Below are 14176 nucleotides of genomic sequence, written 5' to 3' on the forward strand. Positions count from 1 at the left end.
TATCAAGTCCACTATCTCTTTCCTTATCTTGCGATCATTTTTATTTTGCATTCGCAACCACTAGCTTGTGTTCTTTGTCAGTCTTTCATTTTGGATACATCATCCCTGTTTCTCGGCTTTCCATCCATCTTAAACTTCGTCAGTGATGGTATTAAATTCACCGAGAATAATTACATTTTCTTCGCCTCTAATCTGCATGATTATTCCCGCGGTATCTTGATTCACTTACTCCACTTCTGCATTTCTTAGCAATTTTTTAGGTTTAGAAACATTCGGAGATGCAGTATTAATGGGCTTTGCTTTATATCTTAACCATTACCTACCTTTCATCATACATTTGGTGGCTTTTTAATTTGCGCTTTTGATAAGCATTATACTTATTCCAGCATTAATATTTAGCGATCCCTCGTGTATTAGTCTGTAGCTTACACTCCACAAGTCTCACACTTCGGGCAACTGTATTTCGCCGATTCGTAGCTATGACATAAAGGGATAGATGTGGTGGTCGACCCTAGCCTTCTACGTCACAGTATTTTAGTCATTTAATTGATATTACGGCGCCTGTAGTGAGAAAGTATCGATTTTTTTGATAATGCTCTCGGATGTTTCGTTAAATTGCTTACTATCATTTCTTCCGTTAGGGTGTAGCGAAGTTCAACCTAATAATACTTAACAGCCCCACTAACAATGTGATAGCGATAATCACTATGCCAATGAAAAAAAGGCTATGTCACTGCGTCAATTTTCAGGTGGCCCTAACATTTCCCGACGAATGATGGTCGCCATTTCAAGTGAATCAGATGAAGTAGGAATTTTTGTTCATATATATTTATTGGTATTCGTTTTAGGGGGGGAATGGGAGTTGGAGGTTGGAGGAGTAGGTTTTGAGTGTTTTTCCGAATTACGGTTTGACAAGTACGAATTATTTTAAGGCCGATGTCTCTGTTGAGATTGTTCTTCTCCTCATTTCCTTTATTTCAATGGCGACTCTGACGAGTCTTTACACTCTTTTCACGTAGGCCACAATTTCTGTTCCTTTAAGGTCGATTACGTGGCCCAGCGCTTCGTGTTCGGCTGCCGTGGACTTAGGTGACTACCCCAGTTGAATTGCTCTCTCGTGTTCCTCATGGCGTGTTCTAACTGATCTGCCAATGTAGTTCTTCCCACAGGTTTGACAAGGGATCCGGTACACTCCTTCGACTTGTAGTGAAGCTCTCTTCTTGAGGGTTTAAAGAGTTTTTTATCTGCACGTGAGAAGATTGTCCTTATCTGACATGTTGTTGGGATATTTACAAATCTGTGCGTGGTCCCCTTTATTTGCAGTAGACTTTCTTTCGGTCGCTGAGGTTATTTGTTGAGGAGTTCGCTGCTTCTGCTGTGTCTCCTTTGCTTTGATCTACCAATATGCCATCACCTTAATTTGTTACTCTCATATCAAGAGCAGTTTTCACTGCATCGAGGTCTTTCAATTCAAAAATAATCAGAAGTTTACTTTTGAGCACAACAAGCCTTTTTAACACAATCATTGCCAAAAACAGAAATACAAATATCGCAACAACAAGAATACAGTTCCCTCACCCGTTTATAATCGCATGGTTCTCATTCAATTGACGTAGAACAAAATATCATTCCTCATTCCATTCGTTAGACGATTATTTTTAGAACACACAAAGCCTTTTCTTTAACTTGCATACATTCTATTCTCCTGCAATTTTCTTATCCGCTGGTTGCATCTTCTTTCAGTGCTCCATTTGGAAATGCCGTCTTAATGTCCCAGTGGCCCATATGCCAGCCAAAGTGAGCTGATAGATCAATTAGTTTCATCAACGCTGAGTTCTTAACCTTTGCAAAAAAAAGTCGCAAAAACGATACATCAACACCGTTTTTTTTTTGCAAAATCTTTGGCCGCTAATCTTGCCTTTTACGTAATCCTATTACCCATGCTATCACTTTTATCCGAAATACCAATTTACAATCCACTTGCTTATTACTACGAGTGCCCAAGTATCCTTTGCCTTCAGGGAATTTGACTCTCCATGCCTATCTTGCACCCAATTTCCTCCTTCCTTAGAAGACAGAGCCTGATACAAGAACTCTGGCTCCACACTTGTACTCTTGAGTTTTCAATTGAATGTAGACACTCAAGAGCCCCACTTAACTGATGGAGCCGGGTCGGCGAAAAATCGGAATTAATGTCAGCAAATGGAATGCACTGAGGAAGAGCCTCGGGAGTGTTTTCTTTCGGGCTCCGTGGCGAATAATTTCCTCTCTTTAGATTTTCCTTTCTTTTAGATAGTATTCGTACTCACCGTTTATGTATAACTACTACTATAAACTTTGCGTTGTAGCTATAGATATATTATATCTCCTGCTCTAGGATCATCAAAACTATTTCAACTAAGAATACATCGTATAAGAAGACATGGAACATATCTCATCAACTAAGGATATATCGTACGTAAGAATACAGACTAAGAACACATTATTTATTGCGTGTTGTCGATACTAAGCGTAAGAATTTTACTCAATCGAGAACTGACAGACATTAGTCGCATGCACTCGATGATACAACTATGGCCACTTTCCTTGCTGATTTCCTCTCAGTGAATGAATTTGTTTATAAAAAAATAAATGGATGTCTGAAAATACATATATTCATTATTTTGTAAAAATTTGCTCAGTTAAAAAAATCCATTATGAACTTTTTTTGGGTCAACATTATCTACTGCGTTGACGTTAAAAGTGTGTATTTTACAAAATAAAAAAAGTATATTTATTACGTATTCGCATCTGATTCTCCACACCAGGGACGCCGCCTTACGAATAATATTGGGGGGGCCCAACCGGGGATCTTGACCCGGGAAATTTTATAGGTAGTGAGTTTGAAGTTTTTTAAGCATTTTAGAAGAGTCATACTCGCTCGTTAGATATTTGCACAAGCTTCTAAGCATCGCAAAGCTTTATATGTATTTTAATCTTCCATATTGATGAAGATATGGCGTATAATGCGAAGAGTTGGACGCCGCTGCAGCGGAAGGCAATCGTTACGCCTTCACTCAAAAAACAATTGTATTGATTCATTTGCACTGTGATTAACACGCTCTGATTTTCAATGATTTTGATCCTTTTCAAAGGAATGGTTGTTAAATCGGCAGCAGAGCGTTATTATGTGTTTGCTATATATTATGATGTGATTATTTGTGACTTATTTTTCGGGATATCTTCCAAATTTTATCTCAATATTTTTCTGCATGTAATTTATAACCGAATGTTGGCCACAATGAAACGAGTAAGGGTCCGTAAAATACCGCTCTATATTTTTTAAATCTATTCAATTGCGCAGGAATTACGGCATTGCAACTACGGTCGGCCGTGATAAGTTTATTCTGATTTTGATATGGTGGCAAAAATATAGTATCCATTGCCATGAGATGATTGGCTTGACGCAGCTCTCCATATAATTCTCCTATCAGATTTTCTTTAAGCGTATGTATTATTCTTCTGCTTTACATCTTTCATAAATTTAAGAATCTCGACCAAGGTCTACGTTTACCATTCTTCCCTTCCAAATTTTCTTTAAGGTATATTTTCATTGGTCTATCGTGTCTATGGCGGATTCAGTTATACCATCTTATTTCCGCACTTTTAAAGTTTCTTTTCAATAGGAGTGGAATGTTAGCAAAACATTTAGTTGTCTCCTTCATCAAAGGAAAAGAAAGTCATTGATTGCGATTTGTAACCCACCATTAGTGTATTCATAATATACAAATTATTTGGTTTCACAAATCCCAGTTTAGACGAATGGCAATTGTCAATTTTAACCGCTTTTGAAAAAGGCCAGATTGGCGCCCATGCGATTCCGCTCCACGGGACGTCACAGGGAACTAGTTTCTATACGAGTAGATAGAAGTTTTACATCGTCTGAGATTACCAATACATGCATGAGACACAGAGCTCAGGGGAACATCTCTTAATAATCACCTATTAAAACTGCCTATGGTCGGAAAGTTTCCTTCTTCTGATAAGGTATTAATAATCCTAATGTAAGCCAAGCGCTACCTGCTAGCAGCTTGCATCGTAGCGGCGCACACATTCTTGCGCCAAGGTCACCTCACACGGCGACAGCGGGAACCAGAATGATGTCACACGGGGTTTTCCCATCATTCATACTTACTCGTCGTGTTTTCGCACGCTTGAAATTTTTCACTTTTCATTTAATCGCGGAAAATAGATATCGTCATTTAAAAATCTAAAAGCGTGAAATGCGTTCTCCAGGAGTAATACTCATTCGATTTAGGCAGTAAAAAAGTAATAGGATACCATCCTATTGTCATTGCAAGAACTTTTATTGACATATGAAATGTTTTTTATGTGTTTTATAGCTACCAATCACTTTGATACACTTCATTCCTTGACATTATATGAACGATACAATCGTCTTTTCACGCGCTCCTCTTAACCCCTTTCACGTTACTTACACGATCTATCCATTTGATCATCATTCTTCTGTCACAAAACATATCGAACGCTTCCAAACTGGCCTTCTACGACGCTGCAATCGATCATACCGTACTATGAAAAAGACGCATCCTCCAAATGTAAGTTCTAATAAATTGTTTTCATACTTCTACGCTAATATTTTCGGCTATAAGTAAATTCATTTTATTGAAGAAAGCTCTCTTCCCTTGGGTCATCATGTGATATTTTATGCCTTTTCCTCACCCAGTGGTAAAAGAGCCCTCATTCTATAGTCGGGATAATAGGTTGTACTTGCACTAATTTCAGTTTTTTTTCATCGACCTAGGTAGGGGCGAATTATACATCCTCCAGTCTATTGTGAATCGGTATTTGGCGACATTTTTGGAGTGACTCGTGGTGTACGCAAGAAATTAAGGAATTAAGTAATAATTCCTCCTTAATTTTTTATTTAATAAATAATAAGTTCAATCGTAAAGTGAACATTACATGAGCACTCGCTGCGCTGCGCGCGCTCGTTAAGGGGCTCCGCCCCTTAAAAACCCCGGGTCCGGCTTAGCCGTCTACATTTGTGATTCTTCGAAGAATTTTGAGGATGAGGAATGAGGAAGTTACGACCGTCCAGACGAATATTTACTTTGTTAATAGCGAAAGGGTTCATTAGATCTGGCGTTTAGGAGGGGCGAGGGGATCAAGCCGATTCTCACCCAATCTCACGTGCGGGACCAGGGAGTTCTTGCAAGTATCACGTATTGTTTTCATAAAAAATAATAAAACATTGCTTTTTATAAAATCTAACGAATGAAGGTTAAATCAACGTATTTACACTGAAAATACGCATTCAATTCTTTCGTGATAACAACGCATGGTTATGGGTCATGGTTTTAAGTTATTGATTTTTCATTTTACCACTAAGATAACCCGTGAAATATAGACATAAAGTTCGCTTGATTGCCTCCTTTGTTTCCAGTATCAATTTCAAGGACTTATGTGAAGAGAGAAGGAAACTTTTATGTAACTATTGACTCTGATTATTGATTAAAATCGAGCTTCCGTATTAATTTATCAAAAAAAAAGTTATCCAAAATAAACTAGATAAAGTTATATCGTGATCTCGTTGGAAGAAAGCAACTTTGAATTCCAATTAGTACAAATCCAATTTAGTTAAAGAATCTTGTTCAACTTGTAATATAAGTACTAACATCGTTTGGTCAATAACTTCAATTTTTTGAGTTACATATTTAACTTTTGCTGTCTGCCTATTTTTAGAAACAAAATAGTTGATGCGATGTAATATTTCTCAATATGTTAGTTTGCTATATATTTATTTGGTACTGCTTATTCTACGAATTCTCTAGTGTTGCTTTTATAATAATTAAAGTCATATATCTCATTCAGTTCACGTATTTATACAAATCTTTCACTGCTAAAATCAAGAGGATATAAAGAATTCCACATTCAAGTGCAATAATTAAATCTGTTTACGAGAGATTTTAATATACCTACCCTGTTCAATATTACGTTAGCAAGCTCCCTAAAAATAGCCCGTTGTTTAAAAGTCATTGAACAAAAATGTGAATTTCTAGAGAATTTTTTGGGTGTCCTTCTTTTTAAATAAACACCCTTTGTTTAGCATCCATTTCCACGCTTTTTAAAGACAGACGGGTATAATAGTTTCAGTCATTCCGCCTCATTGCCAAAATAGCTTGTCCCGTAGGGTCTCAGATTTTGATGAATTCATGGTTGATAGTTTATAGTTGAAACTGTAGGTCATACTACTATGATATAGAATACCAGTCTATGAGTACATATCCGTGGTATTAATAGTAATCGGAAAGCCGCGCGGGAGAAAAAGCAAACTTTTAAATATTTTCAAAAAATATCATTCAGGAGTTGATTTTAATTTAATTTTTGTAATTCTAAGGCAATGCATGACCTACATTCTAAAAAATAAATGCTTGGGCCAATTATGAGATGTATTATTTGAGAAAAGTTGAATAACAATGTTTTAAACATTTAGATATAACAATAATAGAGAAGTAGTGCACTTTATAAATTTTTTACTCAGAGTGACTTCCGAAAGGACTTAGCTGTAAAATAAGCAATAGATATTGGCTCTACGACAATTTGATACTTAAATTGTGGGATTTATATGATTTAAGCCAATTTTTATGGAAAAAAATTCGATAAGGTATTAAAACCACATATAAAAAATGATCTGAGTGTATTTAGTTTGAGGTTGATGGAGACCTGTATCGAAATCTGAGTCTCTTAGGGACAAACGCTTGTTGAATTAAGGTGGAGTGACCCATGTTTAATTAACCCCCGAATATAATTAAATTTTTTGCTCTCTTCTAGGTGCAAACCATCCCCGGACGTGAGGGGAAGAATGAAAGATGGAGCAGGAAGAATGAAGAAGAGAAGAAGACGATGGCCTCGCGGGACATCCAATGCTTATTCCCTTTATGTTATTTGGAGAGATTTGACTCTAATTTTAATCCACAATTTTGCTTTTTCAATTTCAGAATGAATATTGAAGAGTTAGAACACCATTCATCGACTTGAGGTGAAGGCTCGGAAAAGTGCAGTTTTCCTCGGACGCTGCGCATTGCCGTATATTTTCATCAGCTTTACATCAGGTAATCTTGAACGTGAAATGGTAAATTAGGGCCGACCTGAACCACACAACAGGAGTTATGAGAGACTCCTGGTGGAAAGGGAATTCACCCTCGATTATCAAAGTACGAGCTCTAGGTAACAACAGTACACGAAAGGTAACGGCTCGAAGGAGCAAGTTTGAAAAGGTTTCGAAACAGCGCTGAAACAAAGGTAGCAGAAAGTGCACTTTAAAATTATTTACTACGAATGAGACCGGTCCTAGGAGACAAAGAATGCATTCTTAGGCAGGAAATCCACGTGGGTATTTTTGTGTGTAGTTGTTTTGTAACGTATTTGGGTGGGTTTTGTACTAACACCATTTATTGCAGGAGTGAATAATGAAGAAAGAAGACGTAGCTGAGGCCCCGAAGATTGAAGACATCGCTGGGGGCCTCGAAGAATGAAGAGGGAAGATAATGTGTGTGTGTATTGGGAATGAGTGGACATTGATAGTCCCTCGCCTGAACTGAGAGTGCTTTTTTGTACTTAATTGTAACATGTCTGTAACTCTTTCCCTTCCAGCCACGAAGATTGAAGACAACAAAATGAGCTCGAAGAACGGCAAGAATCCGATTGCGTGTGTTTCTTTTATCCATCGTGTGATTTCGTGTGATATTTTTCTGCGTGTGGTTTTTTATATTTGCGTGTGCTGCGAGTATTTTTCCGTTGCGTCGCGTTAGGGCTTGCATGTCAGTGTTATTTATTTATTTGTTTGTGCATGCACTAATCTTACCTCTTCACAGATTCAAGCCATCGCTGGACTTCAAGGAAGGAAGAGTGAAGACTGCACGAAGGAGAGGAGATTGAAGACGGAAGTATTCACTGAAGACAGAAGAGGAGCATCGTTAGAAGACGCGTGCGATATTTGCGGCTTAGTTTTGGGCCCTTCTGGCAAATAAATAAAAATTTGCGTAAGGCTAGGCGTTTTTTACGTGCGTTAGTTTTAGTTTTTTTTGTGCCGTGGTTTTGCATTACATATTCCATTGCGTCATGCAGGAATGTGGCGTCGGCTAGGTAGGAAATTTTTGATTTCCTATGGATGCCATTGTCACGTTCTTGGGTGTTGCTTTGGAGTGGTGCAAATCCTCGGAAGGGTTATTTATTTGTGTTTGCACTAACCCGCTCTCTCCCTAGGTCCGCAAGCCATCGCTGGATGTGAAGAGAAGAATGAAGATTCATAGGAAGAACAGAAGACAGAAGATGGATGGCATCGCGGGACCAGAAGAAGACGACTTCTTAGCTTTGGGCCCTTCTGGCCAAAAAACATAAATTTGCGTAAGGCTAGGCGTTTTTTCCCTGCGTTAGTTTTAGTTTTTTGTGCCGTGGTTTTGCATTACGTATTCCATTGCGTCATGCAGGAATGTGGCGTCGGCTAGGTAGGAAATTTTTGATTTCCTATGGATGCCATTGTCACGTTCTTGTGTGTTGCTTTGGAGTGGTGCAAATCCTCGGAAGGGTTATTTATTTGTGTTTGCACTAACCCGCTCTCTCCCTAGGTCCGCAATCCATCGCTGGACATGATGATAAGGAGAAAGAAGATACATGGAAGAAGATGGGATGGTGCACCTAACCGAGCCGGCTTCTTGCGGCTCTACATGAGTTGCAGCATATAAGGAGCGGTATGATCTCATAATATTCATTCAAATTTGGTTCATTTTTCCCATATAAATTTTTAAGTTTACGAGCTGTTTGAGAATGTTCAATTTTGCATTCATTAACGGAACTCAATTGTGCTCATGCTTATACTGAACTTCTAATTTGCCCATTATGCCATGAAAATTAACAAATAAACTTAATATCCTCCTGAATTTAGTCATTGACTACTTAGTTTGAAAATTGTACTTGGTACTAAGTAACTGGAAGCGATATGACATTGATCTATTAACTTTGAATTGAATTGAAAAACTGTGAAAAAATATTGCAAATATTTTTTTTGTGCCAACATTTTTCTGGATGACTGATAATCACGCATCGACGTATTTTCTTTACTTATGTTTTTGAGTCAAAATGTCACCTCCCTTAACAGTGTCCGCAAAATATTTTCACATTATGAAGCAGTCTGAATAACTTTTATATATAATTGGTTTCTAATTATCTGTTTAATCATTACAAATTTTAATCTCCATCATGTTCTTGCATTCTGAAACACAATTATTTAACTTTTATTGTTTTGTGGAAGTTTACCCTCTTCACAATCAATCCTTAATTTTTCCTATTTAAACAAAGATATAATTCCATTTGTTTGGAATTATTAATTAATTGAATATTATTATAATTTCCTTTGTATTACAGGAAAGTTTATTTTTCACTCAAAGCTTTTTAAAACTAATTAAAAGGTGAGCCTATTCACTGTGTAACGTCCATGCACCATAAGAAAATTTATCGATTCATTCGGCCATGAAGCCGATTTTCGAGGACATTGCTTTGTCTCTTTATGAGTGTTCGTTTTTTTCAATTGCAGAGTTCGTTGGATAGTATTGTGTGAGTTGACTACTGGAGGCCTCGATGAATGCACGTGCAAAGAGATCGAACGAATACAGCTCGTTGGCGCAGGCAGACGGTAAGATTTCATTCATTCCTCTTACAAGGTTTGAATTCAGTTCATAACCATTATTTAGTGATCACATAGGTACACTATAATTTTTACATTTAGGAACCTCGATGATAAAGGTAATGATTGCGTGAGAAAATAAATAAATATTTTCAAATATTTTCGATTTGAAACTTCATTTCTAATAAATTAAATAATTCGAATGAAGGACAGTTATGGGGATTTTCGTGAATGTATCATAAGTATTAACTTTGCTCTTTAATTTTCTCATTGTAATGTAGTGGTCGAGGTTTCCATATTGACCTTGCTTTTGGTAACTCAGCATCCGTCGTGCGCACTCAAGTCATAACTGCCTCGGAGATCCTACCTGAGGGAAACATGAGATTCCGGTCATATTTTCTACCTTTCTGAATTTTTCGTGATGGCGGTTTTTGACGTAATACTTTGACCTCTGGCTCTTTGCACGATCTTGAGCATTAACTTATATTATTTCTTTCGTATCAGAAGACTTAATTATTAAATTACAACCTACAAAAATGTATAAAAATACATCCTCCTGGATAGGTGTAGTGTGCTTAATATGGATGCCATATTTGTAACTTCTGCTTTCGTCTTTTTAAATACTTTCATCGTATTGATTTTTATGATTTCATTATTGTTTTCCATTCATGAAATAGTACATACATTAAATGTAGAATGGTATATTTTTTATATCAATTTTTAGTAATACCCATGGAGTCCAAGTAAGTCGTAAAAAAGATATATTAATAACACACTCAGCTCACTGTAATTATTTCCGGGAAAATTTTTAATATTGCCAAATCATATCTATAAAAGTTTTAAAGAATAATGAAAATACATTGAAATGTCGCCGACTAGATAATCGTCAAATGATTTGGAATTACCCACTCTTGCATTTTTTTAATTTTAAAAATCTTGAGACACTTAAAAAGTTTATATTTTCTAAACTTCATCCTCGAAATGATATTTCTGAGGTGACAGTTAACTTTTTAGGTATCCCCTTTGTTGGATTATGAGACTTTTTTCTTGTTATATGACCACAGGTCAAGCTTGTGGACAGCGACAGCGATTGCTTTTGGAGACAACTCTTCAGGTCCATGAAATGGACATATGAAGTTTACTGTGGCGACAACTAGAGAATTGAGGATTTTATCGTGAAGAAAGGAAGAATGAAGATAGGAAGAAAGAAGACACCAAGCCTGAAGATAGTTGTTTTTTTGTTGCCTTTTTTGTTGCAATTATTGTACAGGGTGTTTGTATATTTTTTAATAATGCATGTATTTTTTCCAGGTATAGTTAGGATTTGCGGCAGGAGAGTAAGGATTTTCTATTGCGTCCTACCGTCGAGTATAAATAACTCAAATTAGGCAGATCTTCGTGTATCGTGGCCACGATTCCGTATTTAGGCGTTTAATTAATTCAGGCGTATAAAGTAATATTTAGGTAGGCAGGGCTGTATGAATGGATGAATGTGATTTTATTAATGAGTGAATGGAATGTGATTTTATGAATGAGAGAGTGGAATTGATTTGACGAATGAGTGAATGTGAAGTGATTTTATGAATGAGTGTTTGCTAGTAGTAGTAGTAGTAGTACTAATGGTAGTGTTAGTAGCAATACTGACACTAACTGTCCTTTCCTTTCACTAAAAATCCCTCCCCACCCTCCCTCCCCCTCAAAATCCAAACTGCTCCCTCTACGTGGGGAGGGGGATAAACAGAGGAAAGTCTATACCAATCAATTATAGATTTTAATGAATCATTTATGTTATCTCCTGCTTCAATTATAGCGCAGGACTTTCCTCTGGCTAAAGCAGTATGGTATCCTAGATCAATTTCAAATTCTGTATTTGTGCCATGTATTTAGGAGGTTTGAAGTGGTAGAATGTTATCTTATTTTGTTCTGTTTATAATGTTTTCACTTTTTGTTATTTTAATTCTTTTGGTTAAAATATGTTTCATGGTAACATTACTGATTTATTTTTCATTCACTTTTTTACTATCTTAGCTGATTTTATCCACCAATTTTGGTATTGTTTTTTTATATTTTCTCATTACAATGATATGGTAAAAAAGTATTACTGTGTTTTTTAAGGAATTAGAGTAATTTAAAATTTATTAACTATCTTTATTCATTTTCACTGCTCTTGATAATGTTGTGCTGTGTAATGATATACTCTGTAAAATTAAATATTGAGTTATATTCCAATTTAAGCATTTTCGTTGTTAAATACATTTTAGTCCCTCCTTTTCGTTAGTATTGGGATTTTTTGTAAAATGCATGATTCAAATTTCTCTACATGCTAAAATATGCCAATAATTTTTCTATTACCTTTTTGCATATTATTTTTTGTAAGTGTATATAGAATTATCTTGAATTAATAAAAATTTGAAGTACTGCGATTTTTGAATCCCTTTTTGGTAGGCTTTTCTTCGATGCTTTTATTATGTGCCCTGTCAGAGTTTCTAACCTGCCATCCGCGTTGATGGCTTCCGCTGAGAGTATCAATATTGTAATATTATTTTTGTCTCATTTACTGGTGAAAAATTTATAATTACATTTTTACTCCTAGTTTTCATTTTAGTTACACTAATACTTAATAGTAGAAATTAGAATATTGTTGACCTCACAATGTGGGTCCATAAGTAAAATTTTGCATGCTAAAAAATTTCGAGATTGAAAAACTTCTGAATACCTAGGTGAAAATGACACAACCGCTGTTAAAGGACTTGAGAAAGTAAAAACAGTACTTTTTAATACACCGTGGCCCTAATGAGGACACAGGGGTGGTAACCACCGATGTCAAAGGGATGGCGTAAGCAGCATGGTAAGATGTCCAAGTTTCCAAGCATGCTCAAGTCAACATACCGATATTGTAAACTTGTGATCGCCAGGGTTAATGCGTTCGGCAAATGTTTATGATGTTTATTTTGCACTACCTGGGCAGCCGAACTGACTTACCATTGCGTTTTAACTTGGAAAAGTTATTGATGAGGTCTGCAGATCGCCCAGTTCACCACCAACGGCTATACGGAGGTCATTTGTTAATGACGGGTGAGGTGGAGTATCTGGACTAGCAAGTTGTCAACCCTAGTCTTGGAAGTATGAGTCAATGAAATAGTTTTTGATTAACTTTAGTGAAAGTTCTTTTTCTTTGACCCCCTAAAACTCCTGATTTTCCAATGACTGTGATCTAAGGACAATTGAATGACTATATGCTATGCAGGTATGGTTTTTTTACAGCTGTTACATTTCACCTTTCTTACGCGCTGCAGTGCTTTCACTCCTAATTCGGCATTTGGGGTTTTCATAAAATGAATAGGTAAAGGAAGGATCTGATTCTTAAATCAATATTCCTTTATATGAAGGTCATAATTTAGGGTAAAAGAATCCCAATTTTTTCCTCGAATATTAGAAAGAGGATCTTCTAATCGGCTTCTGTGTTGTTACCCATTGCGAATCCGAGCTATAAATCCGAGTTTTTACGCGGAAATTAAGAATAATTAGGATCGTCCACTGTAGTTTACATTCATGTTGATGTGATTTATCAAATTCAGGCTATGATGGAGGCATTACTCAGCATGGACGTCTGTGGTAATAGCATAATACAAGCCTCGACATTGATTTCGAGTCTTGTTCATCCTCGATTTACAAAAAGTGCAACAGCGGAGTGATTTTGTTTTTGTAATAAAGGCACTTAATTTCCACGCGTATTTCTTTGGGGGCTATATGTTTTTTTAATTTATCACCATTCCTCTTGTTATTAGTGCTTTATATTTTGCGTGGTGGGAGGGATATACATACTCTTATAGTACTACGTCTATCTATACATGACCCATGATAAGAAAATAAGCATAGGATTCGATGCGTATGTTTTTTATGTGCTCATGTATTCGCATTTTATCTGAGGTATATTTAACTAAAAATCACCGTTAGACGGAATAAAGGTACATAACTTAAATTTAATCTTCGAAAGGGCTTGTTGTTCTATTTGAGAATAAACTAATATTACAGGCGGAGTAATCTAAGGTAATGTGAGGACTGTAAACAAAGCATATATTTTTCGATAGAGATGTTCTTAAATCGCTTTTCAAAATCTTTTTAGCAGATTGTGCCTGACTTTGTCTCTTAATTTGATTGAAGAAAAGACATGGTAGTATTTTCGCGTTATAATTCAATAATTTCATTAAAATTCAGGTTTTAATTAAAGAAACAGGATTTTGAGGTGATACCCTCAATGGTTAGCGTTCAACTTGGTAACCCTCGAGATGAATTTTAAGCGATATAAGCGGATGGATTTTCTTTTCTTGTAATTGAGAGGTCGGGGTGACCAAGTGGGCCACTTGCTATGTCCCAAACACAATTCAGTCGAGCTTTATAGGTAGGTCGTAAGGAAAACGGTGCCGAAGCATCTCTTCAGATGCCACACACGCGAACTCTTAGGTGATTGGCTCTGGGCACACCCGACCT

Source organism: Ischnura elegans, chromosome X (assembly GCF_921293095.1).
Source record: "Ischnura elegans chromosome X, ioIscEleg1.1, whole genome shotgun sequence".
NCBI classification, from domain to species: domain Eukaryota; kingdom Metazoa; phylum Arthropoda; class Insecta; order Odonata; family Coenagrionidae; genus Ischnura; species Ischnura elegans.